The sequence below is a fragment of the Garra rufa genome, chromosome 8 (assembly GCF_049309525.1).
Source record: "Garra rufa chromosome 8, GarRuf1.0, whole genome shotgun sequence".
In the NCBI taxonomy this organism is placed as follows: domain Eukaryota; kingdom Metazoa; phylum Chordata; class Actinopteri; order Cypriniformes; family Cyprinidae; genus Garra; species Garra rufa.
This window is the reverse complement of record NC_133368.1, coordinates 41,532,504-41,547,055: the sequence shown is the minus strand read 5'-3', so window position 1 is coordinate 41,547,055 and position 14,552 is coordinate 41,532,504. Positions and strand designations below refer to the sequence as shown.

The 14,552-nt window shown below is 29.4% G+C and overlaps 1 long non-coding RNA gene across 1 annotated transcript in view; it reads right to left on the bottom strand.

Moving 5' to 3' along the window:
* LOC141340423 (uncharacterized) overlaps window positions 1–14,552 on the bottom strand; it is a 163,279-nt gene that overhangs the window by 62,188 nt on the left and 86,539 nt on the right. The window contains exon 3 of the long non-coding RNA XR_012356577.1: window positions 1,220–1,301. This is a non-coding gene — a long non-coding RNA (uncharacterized lncRNA). The remainder of the gene's footprint in view (window positions 1–1,219; window positions 1,302–14,552) is intronic.

Below are 14,552 nucleotides of genomic sequence, written 5' to 3'. Positions count from 1 at the left end.
CGATTAATACTTCTATTCAACAAATTAATATTTCTTTATTTTTAAATAATCAAAGCTGCATTTTTTTTAATATAAAAAGCAGTAAAAACAGTAATATTGTGAAATAGAATTACAACTTAAAATTATTCTTTTCTATTTTATTATATTTTCAAATCGGTTTAAAAATATAATATTTATTGCATAAATACTACCACTCAAAAGTTTAGGGTCAGAAAGATTTTTTTAAAGATATTTATAAAAAAAAAAAGTGTATTTCTATTTAACAAATATGCATTAAATTGATCAAAATGTGACAAAAAAAAAAACTTCTGCTTTTTTAATGCATTCAATATTTAAAATGTATTTAATTTGTGATTTAACTGATTAAAAAAAGCAGTAAAAACAGTAATATTGTGAAATATTACAATGACTATTTTTTGTTTTAATATATTTTCAAATCTATTAATTCTATCTTCTTCTGTTAATCAAGGAATCTTAAAAAAATCATGTTCCACAAAAAGTATTAAGCAGCACAACCGTTTTCAACACTTATAATTAGAAATGTTTCTTGAGCACCAAATCAGCATATCAGAATGACTTCTGAAGGATCATGTGACACTAAAAACTAGAGTTTTTAAATTCAGCTTCGTATGATCGGAATAAATTACATTTAACAATTTATTCAAACAGAATATATGTTTATTTTAAATTGTAATAATATTTCACAATATTACTGATTTTACTGCACTTTATTTATTTTTTTACAAATAAATGCAGCCTTGGTGAGCAAGAGAGACAAAAACATTACATACCGAAAATGCCACACAAGGACTTTATGCAAAACCTTTTGCAACCATATTGTCAACAATTCATCAATCATATTCATCATTCTGAGCAGTTTCACAGAAATTTAACACATTTTTGCTGCTGAGGTCAACAGACACTAAAACATCTACCGTAACAGTCTCACACTTGTGAGTCACAAGACGAGGAGGGATCGTGACAATGAACAAAAACACACTGCATTAGCACTACAATGGTCACAATTTGATATAATCACTTACACTAGTGCCTACAGTTCCGACAAAGCCCTTGGGCAAACCCCACACATCAGCAACAGGCACAAAGCAACAGTTTGTTTTGCACAAGATTTAATTTGCTGCATCCTACCCATCAGTCTTCCACCTCTCTTTCTTTTTATCGCATGTGAAAAAACTGTGTTCACTGCAGATTCACTTACCTGCTATTATAAAGCGGAGGATGTTGCTTCAATCTCTTACAGCCTTGAACAAAATCTTCCTGCTGTGAGTTTCCACGTCTTCCTGAAACACAAAGAGGAATTAAACATCAGGCCAGAGCTAAAGCGGTTCTCTCTACCGATCCTGATCCTAAGAGCAAATCTAAACTGAGAGGACTCAGTGAGAGAAATAAACACCATAAATGGAGAAATTCCCCCAAACTTAGATGTTACACTTTTTAGACTTCATTTACACTTAACAATCACTGTTTAAACACCTCCCACATACAACTGGGGAAGCTGAAAGCAAGCGTCAGTTATTCTTCACAAAAAAAATATATATAAAGACATTACTTTAGATTACACTACAGACACATATACACTTCAAGCCAAAAAGTTTACACACACCTTGCAGAATCTGCACAATTTTCATTATCTTACCAAAATAAGAGGGATAATACAAAATGCATGCTTTTTTTATTATTTGGTACCGACCTGAATAAGATATTGTACAAAAAAGACGTTTACATATAGTCCAAACAAAAAAAAGTTGGATTTACAAAAAGTACCCCATTCAAAAGTTTACATACACTTGATTCTAACTGTTTTTGTTGTTGTTGTTGTTGTTTAGTGATAATTGATCTTGAGCCCCTTGTTTGTCCTGAACAGTTTAACTGCCTGCTGCTCTACAGAAAAATGTCACAAATTGTTCTTCAGAAAACTCCCACAAATTCTTTTTCAATGACTATGTTTTTGAGATCCATCTTTTCACACTGAGGACAACTGAGGGACTCATATGCAACTATTACAGAAGGTTCAAATGCTCACTGATGCTTCAGAAGGAAAAACCATGCATTAAGAGGTGGAGGGTGAAAACTTTTGAACAGAATGAAGATGTGTGCATTTTTCTTATTTTGCCAGAATATCATATTTTTGTAATTTAGTTCTACCCTTTAGAAGCTACAGAAGATACCGACATGTTTCTCAGAATCAAAACTGCATTTATTTGATTAAAATGCAGTAAAAACAGTAATATTGTGAAATATTATTACAATTTAAAATGACTGAAAATTTCTGTTTTAATATATTTTAAAATAGTGATGCAAAGTTGAATTTTTAGCATCAAAACTCCAGTCTTCAGTGTCACAATCATTCAGAAATCATTCTAATATGCTATTTTTCTGCTCTTTAACGTCAACTTGAAACGCCATTTAACGCAAAACGTTTTTTTAAAATCATCTTTCAAGTGCCACTAACTAGGGCATGTTTTGAAAATTTTATCTCACTGATGTCATTGCGTAAGCATCAAAGTTGAGTTCTTCCTGGCAAGTGGACGTTTTGGCATGAGACAGTGTTTTACAAAGCAGACTGCAATCTTTAAAGGCCTCAGACTGTAGTTTATAGTGAAAATTGCCCTCGTCCGCGGCATAAAGCAAGGCTGTCAAAAGAGTGACTGCTCCTCTTTGTTATCATAAATGCAGCCCTGAGAGCTAAGGAAAGAAAACTCGATAGAGGTCTCAAAATAAATGACATCACTGCCGCCCTGAAATGGAGGTCTAAAATAGGAAGCATATCCCTCCAAAGGAGAGTGACAACATAGTTCAATTAGACGGCTCAAGAAAAAGAAGACAGGCAGGTGTATGGAGACTGTAAATATACCTCCTTTCACAAACATAATAACTTCCCTCAGATGTCTTTTATTACCTGCTCTTTTTCACTGGCGGGTGTTTTCTTGACATAAGATCTATTAAACGATCAGTTTTGTTGCAGCGGTGTTAATACCCATGAACTTTTTGAATTTGAAGATCAGAGTAAATTGAACTTATTTCATCAGTATCTTCTGTAGCTTCTGAAGGGCAGTACTAAAAGAAAAAAAAATAGGATATTTAGTCAAAATACAAAAAATGTAAATATCTTCATTCTGTTCAAAAGTTTTCACCCCCAGCTCTTAATGCTTGTTTTTTCCCTTCTGAAGCATCAGTGAGCATTTTAACCTTTTGTAATAGTTGCATATGAGTCCCTCAGCTGTCCTCAGTGTGAAAAGATGGATCTTAAAATCATGCAGTCATTGTTGGAAGGGGTTCAAATACACAAAAATGCTGAAAAACCAAAGAATTTGAGGGACCTAAAGAATTTTTCTGAAGAACAGCAGGCAGTTTAATTGTTTAGGACAAACAAGGGACCCACGTTTTTATACATTCAACTATTATTATCTCTTGTGGACTATATGTAACGTCTTTTATGTAAAATATACTATTCAGGTCAGTCTAATAAAAAAATAGCATGCATTTGTATGATCCTTCTTATTTTGGTAAAATAACTAACATTTTGCAGATTCTGCAAGGTACAACTGTGTCAAATGTGTCTAAATAGCATGCAAAATAAAGAGATTATGAAATGTAAAAGTTATTTACTTTATTAATAACTGAGATTTACAATGCTACTCATTTTTCTTAAATCACCAAAAGAATTATTGAATAAATTAAATATTCCTCATATCACCACCCAGCACTATTGAGTCCCAAAAAAGGTGCTTGTGTCAGGTGAAAAACAGCAAGCAAGGTTTATTTTCTGCTTCAATGCAATACGCTAAAGCCAAACTTAATGGCTTGGTTTTCCAGACAGACAACTTATTGTGAAAACGTCAATTGTTGAAACTGAGAAAATGAAAGAAAGAATTGGTTTAGCAGCTGCCATGGATTACTGCCCAGATACTTGTCAGCGAGCGAATAATAGATGTGTTTTGAAAGTCAGAGAGCAGAAAACAAAGGCTGGATCAGGTTATGGGCAGTACCTGTTCTAGGGTGTTCAGGTGGAGGAACAAACAATGTGTAGGCTGGAGGCCAAGAGTTCAGTCAAGATCTGGATAAGGTTGCACATGGGAATCAGGCTATAGGTTATTCCTCAGGGAACAGTACAGATGAAGTGAAAGAATAAGGAGATAGAGTGCCAAACGGAGAGAGATGGACAAGATCGTGCATAACTAGAGCCTAAATATAGAAAACTGAACTACAGATATTAACATATAACCTTTGCTCATCTTTGGAAATTGTTATTTTTGTTTTCTTTGCGCACAAAAAAAAAAATCTCGCTGGTTGAACCACTGATGTAACAGTGGACTATACTACCTTTCTGAGCCTTGAATGTTTCATTTGCGTTGCTGCCTATGCAGAGTTTCAGAATGTATTCGGATAAAAAAAAAAAAAAAAAGGATCAAGGGATCTAAAATATGGTCATTCAGATAAGGCATTAATATGTGCTTTATAAGTACTAATAAACAGCTAATATGCTAGTAATATGCATGCAAATAAGCAACTTGTTAATAATGAGAAATGATCCCTAAACCAAATTGTTACCCTGTTAATTTTTTGATGGTAAGTTATCTTAGTATATATGGTTAAAAACTGTAATAAATCAAACGGGACATGTAATTTTACAGTGAAATACTTTCGTTTTCATTGAATAATTAAAAAACATACTGATCTTCACAAAATTCCCTGTGATTTTTTTTTCTTTTTTTTCCAAATAATTATGCTTCTTTCTTTTTCTTACAAGTTATGGGTACAAAGACTGCATAAATGAACAAAAGAATGAGACGTCTACTAATATGAAAGTTAAATAAAAAAAAAAGCAATTAATAACTATGAATAAAAACCAAAAATAACGTAAACAACTATAGTAAATAATGAATACAAATAAAATTAAAACAAAATTATATGAAAACAAAAAAAAAACATTATCAATAAATAACAATTAATAACAAACAACAATAAAATAAAAACAATAAAATATGTAAACAACTATAGTAAATAATTAATTAAAAAATAAAATAAAATGATAAATAAACAACAGAATATGTACATAAATATATAAGAACAATAAATAAAAATAACAAATAACTAAAATAAAGTCACTTTATAATTTACAGTGAAAAATAAACTGATCTTCCCAGAATTCCCCGTGATTTATTTATTTTTTCAAAAATAATTATGCTTCTTTTTTTTCTTATCAGTTATGGGTACAAAGACTCCAAGATTTATTAAAAATGTGAAAACTAAATAAAGTAAATCAATAAATAATGAATCAAAACAATATATGACAATAATACAACAACAATAATGGTAAATAATGATAAATAAAACAAAAAATTAAAGTCATATTATAATTTACAATAAAAAACACTGACCTTCCCAGAATTCCCTGTGTGACTTTTTTATTTAAATAATTAAGTTTCTTCTTTTTTTTCCTGATCAGTTATGTATATTAGGGTTGTACGTTACATCTAAAGTTGTTAAATTAATGTTTATTGCATTATTTTGGTGTCAAGTGTGTTATGATGGTATTTTTATTTATATGTATGCCTCTGTGCACCTTCTACGTATTAGTATTTACCTCAGTTTGTGAAAAAAAGTTACTAAATAGAATAACCAAAATAAAAAAAAAATGTATGTAATAAACCAATATTTGTATGTATGTATGTAATAAACCAATAAAAAAATGTGTGTAATAAACCAATATTTTGAGGCCAAATTGTCCTGAAAATGATCATATGCAAGTATGACAGTGTCAATAAATGTGACCCTGGACCACAAAACTCTTAAGTAGTACTGGTATATTTGTAGAAATGTTCTTTAATGCCACAAAATATATGGGATATTAAGTAAAGTAAATGTTCCATGAAGACATTTAGTAAATTGTGAACGGTAAAAATATCAAAACTTTTGATTTTTGATTAGTAATATGCAAGGCAAAAGAACTTCATTTGGACAAATTTAAGAGGCAATTTTCTCAATATTTAGATTTTTTTTTTTTGCACCCTCAGATTCCTGATTTTCAAATAGTTGTATCTCGGCCAAATATTGTCATATCCTAACAAATCACACATCAATGGAAAGTTTATTTATCTTATATATTGTAGCCTCTAAATGGCAGTACTAAATTATTATTTTTTTTATAGGTTTAGGCAAAATAAGAAAATGTACACATCTCCATTCTGTCCAAAAGTTTTCACCCCCGTCTCCTAATGCATCGTGTTTACTTCTGGAGCATCAGTGAGTGTTGAACCTTCTGTAAGAGTCCCTCAGTTGTCCTCAGTGTGAAAAGATGGATCTCAAAATCATATCATATGTATCTCAGCCAAATATTGTCCTATCCTAACAAACCATGCATTAATGGAAAGCCTATTTATTTAAACTTAAAACAATTGGCCCTTATGACTGGTTTTGTGATTCAGGGGCACATTTTTATTTCAGTTATATTAGACGTCGATGGTCCCCATTGACTTCCACAATATTGGAGAAAAAATACTATGCAAGCTAATGAGGACCATAAAGTGTTTAGATACACACATTCTTCAAAATATCTTCTTTTGTGCTCAGCAGAAAAAAAAAAAAAATTCTGGTTTGGAACAACTTGAGGTAGAGTACATGAACCATGCATTTGATTTAGTAAATTACCCCGACCTACTTAACTCCACTTAAGATAACATGTGGCACTTTCACCAGAGTTCAGACATTGGAACCCAGTAACAGAGAGATCACCGACTGTGGTCGGCACTGACACTCCGTTCACCCGTGTGGTCAGTCTGTCCTAAAAACCACAGCGTCTGCCATTCACATCAGCTCAACAGAATGTGGTTTTGTCCTGAAATTCTCTGCATGCTTCATAACAACAAAACATTTTCTAGAAACACACAAAAAGCCCTTTTATATAAAAACAAACTGCTAATAACATCCAGCGAATCAGCACATTTTCCGGTGTTACACAGGAATGCATTAGATTGTGTAATTTAGCTCCCGCCTGACCGAATAAATATCCCATAATATAAATACCCCTGCAGTCAAAATGCGCTCTTAGCGCTGCAGACGCTTTAAAAATACAGCTTTCCCAGAAATAAAAACGAACTAAGTGCTTCCAAAAGCCCCTACGAGCGTGCTTGTGTGTTTTTGCCAGCAAACTGCTTTAAATTCGACCAACTCCGCCAATGAAAAAAGGGTCGATGTCAGTCAATTAGCTTCTTAACCCAACAGGCATTAATTGTGTGATGCATTTCAGGAGGTAAAATATGGGGGATGTCAGTACGGCTTTGTAGAGAGGACAGAATTAAGACATTACAGGCCTAATGAGTCCTGAACCACCAAAGAAGAGCAGCCGACTCAGCAGAAACACACACTGCAGTCGCCTGGGTAAAAGAAACAAGGAGGTCCACCACGGCATACTAAAACAGCTCACACAATTACCACTCTCTCTCATGTGGCACTGCGAAACCATCACCATCATCATCCTCATTAACGTAAACACTGTTGATCATTTGCATTTAAACAACTAATGCCTTTATCTGATAATTACTGTATCTACTTGAGGGAAGACATTACAGGCAAACCCAGTGCTTTTTTCCCACTATTTTGACATTGTGCACTATTTGGATTTTCATAGTGTGTTGTTTCAGAGAAAGAAACCATCCTAAATGCACTCAAGTGTTAATTTTATTGCAAACTATCTATTTGAGTCTGTAAATGTTAATTACAATACATAGATGGGAGATTTTAGACACTTCTTTTTTTTTTTTTTTTTTTGAGAAAACTACAAATCTATATTCTGAAGGCTTTTACAGAGGGGTTTGCATGATTTATATAACATCTCATTCCTAAAAACATTTTTTTTCTGGTCATTGACAATATTTTCTGATTTATGGAGTGTTAAAAAGTCATATCTAACATCGCCTGTTTAAAAAAAAGTTATGCAAATGAGCACATATTTAATAAGATAATGCAGCATTTGCATATTCCACATGAACATATTTCAGGAAACTTTTAATAAAATTCTTTATTCTTTACCTAAAAATACCCATGCACACAATTAAAATTTAATCACACAAACTATATTTAAATTAATATATATATATTTTTTTTATTTGTTGTTTAATTAATATTTATGTATATATATATTTTTATTTTTTATGTTTTTATGTATGTATTTTTGTTTTCAAGCTTTTTAAAAAAAAATTGTATTTATTTGGTTGAGTTTAATTAATGTTTTTTTATTTATTTATTTTATTTATCCATCTATATTTTTTTGCATTTTTTATTTAATCTTTTACATTTTAAAAATTGTATAATTTACGTTTTAAATTTGATTTATTTAATTGGTTAGGTTTAATTAATATTTTAGTTATTTACTTGTGTATTTTTAATTCTTTTTATTTTATTTTTTTAATTTATTGCATGTCAGTTTAGTTTTTTACATTGTATTATATATTTAAAATGTTATTATATCTTTTACATTTTATTATATCTTTAAAATTAAAATTTATTTTTTATTACATTTTATTTTACTTTTCAAATTTTATTATATTTTAGTTTAGCTTCCTAAATATTATTATATTTTATTTTACTTTTTAAATGTTATTTCATTTGTTTTTTAAACTGTATTATATTTTGAAATTTGTATTATATTTGTATTTAAATTGTATTATATTTTGCTACGTTTTATTATGTCTTAAATATTTACTTTAAATTTTATTACATTCTAGTTTATCTTTTTTTAATTTTATTATATTTTAGTTTTTAAAATGTTATTTAGGGTTTTTATATTGCATTATATTTTTTTTTAATTATTATAAACTTTTAAATTGTATTTTAAAATTTGTATTGTATCTTTTAAATTTACTATATTTTTTATTTATTGTAGTTTTTTATTTTATTGCAGTTTTTATTTATTTTGTCTTAAATTGTATTACATTTTTTACATTCTATTATATCTTTTACATTTTATTATATCTTGGATTTTTTTTTAAATGTTATTATATCTTTAAAATGCAATTTTTTTACGTTTTAATTTACTTTATGCTTTACTTTATTTCATTATACTTTACTTTAAAGCACCAGTTTTCATTCATCGAAAAAAAAGTTGTGGAACATTTTTCCACCAAAAAAAGGTGTGAAACGACATGAGGGTGAGAAAATAACCCTTTCGAGAAAAGAACAGTCATCAGTTACAAAGCACCTAAAACCTAAGAAAATTTGATATTTCCCCGTAGCGTCCCTCAAACACGTCAGCACTCTACTCCAGCTAGAAAAGCGTGCAGTCACCAAATCAATGGCCATCTCTCAAGCGACCTTATTAATATCGTCCAAACATGATTTATTATTTATTGCACCTGAATGTCTACAAGGGTCGGGGTCTGTCTGATGGATCTCTGTGCGACAGCAGCCCATTATTTCCAGCATGTCCTATTGAATTCTGCAGGAGTGCACTCAATTTTCCCTGAGCCGCAGGCCCGGGGGGCCAGGGGGACAGTTTCAGCAAGGGGAAACCTGACAGGATCTCGCTCTGTCAAAATTACATTTCAGTCAGATGGAGACGGCCCCTCTGCATGCCGCTAATGGATTAGCCTTTTTTCCCCGCTGACCGAATGGGGAAATCGATGACATCATGGCTGCGGGGACAACGGCGGCGGATTCAATGAGCGTTGATGACTGTTTGAGAAGTATCAAGCCTTTGATCTGTGCCTGAACCTTTTGGTAATGAGCAAGATCAATTTTGATTGTTGCAGCTGATGATCTACGAGGCTGAGGGCAATTTCATATTCATGCCGAGGCGGCCGTTTGTGGCGTCTAATTGAGCATGGGCTTGATTAAAATTCATGGCGCTCCACGCGGTCTCTATTTTGGGGAGGTTCAAGTAACAGCTCTGTCACCCAAATTGGCTCCGGCGAAAAGTTGGAACCTGTTAATCAGCAGGGGGAGCCGTAATGTACCATCGGGAATGGGGGTCTTAAAAAAGAGATGACAAGCTCCACATTGAAGTAAACATCAATCTGATTTAACAAGACAATGTCATTAAAGGAACCTGAGGGGATTTATTAAAAAGACACATGCTAAGAGGTGTGGGATTGAGGATTTCGCATAGAATGTAAGCTGAAGCCGTGTGATTTCGATCGGTTTGGCAAGTTGAGGCAAATTAGGGCGGTATTATGGAAAAAGGAAGTTTATTTCTGAATACAGAAAATGCTAAACAAAGAAATGTCCAGATGAAAGGCAATTAGCCGATGTGTTGAAGATGATAGACACTTAAGCTATGACCCCTGATGCCCTCTTATAAAAAAAAAAAAAAAAAAAACTTTAAACAGTTAGTTATTTACAAACACTGACAAAATTAAAAGCAATGGAACTAGTACTAAGAAACAATAATACAATTATAAAAGACACAATAATAAAAATACAGAAAGCAAAACAAAGAACTAAACAAGTAACAAATAAATAAATGTAAACAAGAACAAAAAATAAATCAAACAAAATGATAAATGTGTAAGAACAAAACAACAATAAAAAAATAAAAACAAAAAAATACAACAAAAAATAAATACATTTATTATTATTATTTTATATTTTTATAAATAAAAATCATTAAAAACAAAGGTAATACAACAAATAAATAAAATAATAAATACATTAATACAAATTGTCACATTTAATCATTTACAAAGACTCAAAGACTACTAATAAATACTAATAAAACTACTAATAATATGAAAACGAAATCTAATAAGCTTTTATCAATAAATAAAAATAATAATGAAATAATATAAATAAAAACAATAATAAAAACAAGTAAACATATATAATAAATAATAATGAATAAAACTAAAACAATCACTTAAAAAAGAACAAAAAATCAATAAGTAAACAAAATGATAAAAAGCAAATATATAAAATACAAGAAATCAATAAAACAATTTAAAAATTAAAACGTTTAAACATTTATTCATTTACAAAGACTTGTGGACTGAAAAAATGAACAAAGGAATTAAACAACAAATATAAAAACAAAAAGCAGTTATCATCAATAAATGACAATTAATAAAAACAAAAATAAAACAAGTAAACAAATATAAAGAATAGTACTAAATACAACTAACACAATTGTAAAAAAGAACGAAAAAATAAAACAATGATAAATAAACATAAGAACAAAAAATAAATAAAATTAAAATAACAAATAAATAAATTACAAAGACTGAAAAACTGAACAAAGGAATGAAACTACTACTAATAATATGAAAACTAAAGTATTAATTATTAAAGCAATTATTAAAAATTACAATGAAATAATAAAATGAAAAAACAAGTAAACAAAGTGAACAACTATAATACATAAAATAAAAATAAAACATTTTAAAAAAGAACAAAAACTAAATAAACAAAATGATCAAATAAACAAATATATAAGAACAGAAAAATGAATTAAAAGCAACAACATTGAAACATTTAATATTTAGCAAGGACTCAAAGACTGAAAAAATGATTTAAAAAACTAAATATGTAAACTAAAAAAAGTTATCAATAAATCATTAATAACAATAACAAATGAAATAAAAATAAGAACAATAAAAAACAACTTCAACACTAATAAATAAAACAATGATTCAAAAAGAACAAGAAATAAATAAAACAAAATGATAAACAAACAAATATATAAATAAAAATACCTAAATAAAAAGATAAATAAACAAATATATAAATTAAAAACAACAAATAAATACAATTAAAAAAAACAAGAAAAGATCTAAAACAAAATACATAAAATATATATAATTAAAAAAAAAAAAAAAAAAAAAATATATATATATATATATATATATATATATATATATATATACAAAACCAAACACAAATATCCAGCCATTACATCAAAGCTCTGTGGCCTGGATTCTCAACATCATTTGTACCGAAAAGTGATTAGCCAGAGTCTTGTTTAGAAAGGCTCCCTATTTGCAGACAACAGGCCAGCAAGCGTCCAACTGTGAAATGGAAACGACTGAAAAGATACACTGGCGTTTTGTTTGAATGTGACGGATTACTCTCTTCAAGGAAAAAAAATGTGGCAGAGGAATAGAGGTGGTTCCTCTAAGCTTCTTTTTGCGCGCTAACGTGCAATTACGTGAAGCATGGCACTCAGAATGAACCCTACCAAGACAGGCAGTCGGTCTTAATCCCCCCTTTCATAGTGGCTGCAAATTACATATTGCTAAGGATCAGTTACATTACGAAAACATTACAAGCAATTCAAGCGAATTATCTATAATGACTACAATGCAGTGTGCTTCCAAGGAGCCATTTAAAGCGCCTATGGAAACTTCAAACATCAAGCAGTAACAAAGGCAGCCAGCTAACAATAATGGCATGTCGAAAAACACTTGGGCTTTCTACTTAACTGATGTAACATGCATGCATGAATGCATGTATGCATAAATAACTATTTACAAAAGACAGAAAAAAAAAATACTGCTAAAATAACTTTATTTATTTTAAATAACAATATTTATCAAATTAACTTCATTACTATTATTACTAAACTACTAATAAATTGTAATACATTTAATAACAAATAAAACTATTTATAACTACAAAATAAATAATTTTAAAAAGCAAACTAATAATACTAATAAATGTTTTTATTTTAGTGTATTTAAATACATAAATTCAAAAATATTTGTTTACATTAATGAATTTATAATAAAAATAACTAAAGTTAATTAAACTAAAAAATAATACATACATGCATGCATAAATATTTACAAAAGACAAAAAAACTTCTGCTACTACTAAAATAACAAACAATTATATAAAATAAATATAAAATGTGTTTACAAACTAGAAAAACTTATATAATTGCATTATTATTATTATGATCAATCTATGAATACATATACATATGTAATAATAAATAAAACAATCTATAACAACAAAAATAAATAAAAAGCAAACTAATACTAATAAAAATTTTTATTTTTACTTCAATGTATTTAAACAAAATCAAAATATTTTTATATGAATAAAAAGCATATAATAAAAATAACTTAAATTATTTAAAAAATAAACAAATCAATGCATAAATATTTACAAGACAGAAAAACTTTATTCTGCTACTATTACTAATAATAATATAAAATAAATATCAAATTAACTACATTATTATAATAATGTATTAACAAATATATTTAATAATTAATAAATAAAACAATCTACAGCAACAACAAAATAAATAAAAAGCAAACTAATAATACTAATATTTTTACTTTATTGCATTTAAATACATTTAAATATAATCAAAATATTTATTTGTTCATATTAATAAACTAAAATAAATTAATGCATATTGCATACATAAATATTTACAAATAACAGAAAAACTTATATTGCTACTTTTAAAATAGCTAAAAATAATTATTTTAATGTTGGTAAATATTGAATTAATTACAATTATTATTATTAATAAATGTAACCATTTATATTAATACATTTAATAATAAATAAAACCATTTATAACAAGTAAATAAAGTAAAAGCAAACTAATAATACTAATAATTATTTTCATTTACATCAGTGTATTTAAATACATTTAAATCAAATCTAAATATTTGTTTAGATTAATAACAAAATATATAATAAAAATAACTTAAGTTAATTAAACTATTTGAAAAATTTACAATAAATGAATTAATTAATAATGAACTACCAAATAAGTAAATAAAATACAAGCAAACTAACATTAACACTAATAAATAACTATTTAGATTTTTATTTCAATGAATATTTATTTAAAAAAGATTAATAATAATAATAATAATAATAATAATAATAATAATAAGATGAACAATAAAAAATTATTTTCACAATGTATCAGATACTATTTAAAAATTGCCCCCCACTTCAGTATGTGGCGAGTGTCAGACTCAAGTCATTAATTTTCTTAACTTTATGCAAATGAGCAGCGACTACCAATGGAAGTTCAGACTGTGAGACACTAATGACACTTATTTAGGCTATCTAATCGCTGTCAGTGCGAATGCACCTTTCAGAGAGAAAAATGAGGTCTCGGCCTTTCACACTGACACCAGTGACTCGACAGCACAAATGACAACAAACTCATTACCGCAGACCATCCGAATAAGAAGCAGGTCTCATTTACATGTTAGCATCTCTTCTCTTGAAAAGCCATTATTAGTGGTCTGCAACCCAACTGATTCTGACTGCTATACTGCGGCTGGTACGCTTACGGAGACCCTTTACTGCAGTCTCGCTGTCCATGCAGCTCTGACGTCAGCAGATGAATGAATTCAGGGTGTAATCTAGCAGCCTTCACCACTGAGCGACTACAATCCGACGCAAAAGCGGGATCGATTGGGTGCGGGGTTGTAAATGGATTGCAGAGGTGTGCCGTCGGTGTCGATAGCGTGTGCTGTGCTGCAAACAAGAGGCCCTCTCCTCACATACCGATTCACTTATGCGGCATCCTGGGCCGCCCGAAGCAACGCTCACTATTCCAGCATGGC